Here is a 2,026-nt window from a genome sequence, read left to right as displayed (position 1 = left end):
GATGGGGTGCTTTGCTGGCTTTGTTCGTTCATTGAAGAAACAACATTTTCACCTCCAATATCACTTGCACCAACCTAATCATGACTTTGTTCCTCCACCATTTCAGTAGGGTTTCGGCTACATTACCCGTAGCCCGATCTTTTCCAAATATATATGCAAATCTATCATACAGTGGAAAAGGTTTGCTTCTCCATCCATCGGCTTCTTTAATTTTCTAAGATTCTATCAACATAGCAAAACTAAAATTTAGCATGCGTGACAAATATAGCAGCAAGAATAAAACTAATGTATAAATAAAATAGGATATGAACCTGCACATAAGTTTGCCATGCATCATCACTGTGAACTTCAACGCACTTTTTGACATCATTCCATGCAAATCCACTTGTATTTATCATGTCAACGACCATACTATATGTTTTTTTCCATTTCTTCAACTTTGACTCAATATGTGGAGTTGCCTTTATATTGGAATGAGGACATAAAACATTGATAGCTTTCGCTATTTCAATCAAAGTACCTTGTTTGAAAGCACCGGTGCCACACCGTTGCTTCCGAGCAACAAAATCCTCAAGAACGGATAGTAATACTTCTTCCTCAAATGCTTCCCATTTACGCCTTCTTCCTTTTGGCTCTTGAGTAGCATTCAAAATATTGTCGTTATCCATACCTAAACAAAAAAGATTTGAATGTACTAAAATACAATACAAATAATCAATTTGCATAATATCCAATCAATTTGCATACCATCCAATCAATAAAAAAGTTTTAACATTCACTGATGAGCAATCTAATAATTTTTCTAATATCCAACAAATGCATGATAAAAAGGAATACTAAAATAAAATGTTATCATTAACACATAAAGCTAGTTCGGTTGCTGGTTCCTAATTGCTCTCCACTCATTATACATTTCCTGAGCAATGACATTCCTCTTTGTAGTCCACTGGTCAGATGTTTCAACACTACCAACATATTCACCTTCTTCTGTATTTTGTCCATCTTGTATTATTGGCAAATTCTCCAGTGGATCTACAAACATCTCTTGCCTAATAAGATTGTGTAGTAGGCAACAAGCGGTAATTATTCGATCTTGTGTCCTTATCAGATAGAAAGATGGACTTCTTAGTATCGACCACCTTCCTTTTAGCAAGCCAAAACAGCGTTCAATTACATTCCTTGCCTTAGAATGCTTCATGTTAAAATATTCTTCCTTATTAGAAGGTGTTCGTCCCTCCCATTCAGATAAATGATAAGGTATTCCTCTATAGGGTGCAAGGAATCCTTCACCATTTGTATAACCACCATCTACAAGGTAATAATAACCTAATAAAAAAAAGCAGACGTTATTAGTGTTTTGTAGTTGACAAACAAAACTAGACCTAACTAACAAAGTTGAGACTAACTAATAGTCTTACCCGTTGGTACCTTAAAACCATTAGGCCTAGTAATTGCATCATGTAGCACTCTAGAGTCTGATGCGGAACCTTCCCACCCCAGAAACACATATATGAACTGCATATCTCCTGAACACACACCTAACACATTAGTTGTGACTCGACCATTTCTTGTTCGGTATCTTGGTTTGTCAATTTCATGTACATGCACATCAATGTGTGTTCCATCTAAAGCTCCCAAGCAATTCTAAAAAAAACAAAAAAGCTTTTGTTAATTTATACAAAGGGAATGAAGAGTTCAAGCTTAGGGAAAATGAAAAAAAATTATCATACCTTAAAACATCGCCACCTAGGATCTGTAGAATCAATAGGCACAGGCTGAGGTACTTTTAGTAGGATACCTTGTAATCGTAAAATTCCTTGCAATACACTATTGAAATACCTACTTATAGTCTCTCCCGACCTATAAAATCTACCACCAACACTACGATTCTTAGTATGATGTGCTAGTATTTGTAAAGTCATACACACCTGCTCCTCTACAGACACCAAACCATCAGTTTTTACCCTCCCATCTTGACGAAGTAAGTCACATTATATGGCAAAAGTCCTTCTATCCATTCTCAATT

At 35.9% G+C, this 2,026-nt stretch overlaps 1 long non-coding RNA gene across 1 annotated transcript; it reads right to left on the bottom strand.

Moving 5' to 3' along the window:
* Positions 1–718: 718 nt before the first annotated feature.
* LOC139197292 (uncharacterized) lies at positions 719–1,613 on the bottom strand. Its single transcript, XR_011582535.1, has 2 exons — positions 1,419–1,613; positions 719–1,326 (listed from the first exon to the last, which is right to left on the bottom strand). It is a non-coding gene; the product is annotated as an uncharacterized lncRNA (long non-coding RNA).
* Positions 1,614–2,026: the final 413 nt, after the last annotated feature.

The sequence above is a fragment of the Malus domestica genome, chromosome 07, assembly GCF_042453785.1.
Source record: "Malus domestica chromosome 07, GDT2T_hap1".
Classification (NCBI taxonomy): Eukaryota; Viridiplantae; Streptophyta; class Magnoliopsida; order Rosales; family Rosaceae; genus Malus; species Malus domestica.
The sequence above is the reverse complement of the archived record's forward strand: the minus strand, read 5'-3'. Positions and strand labels throughout refer to the sequence as shown.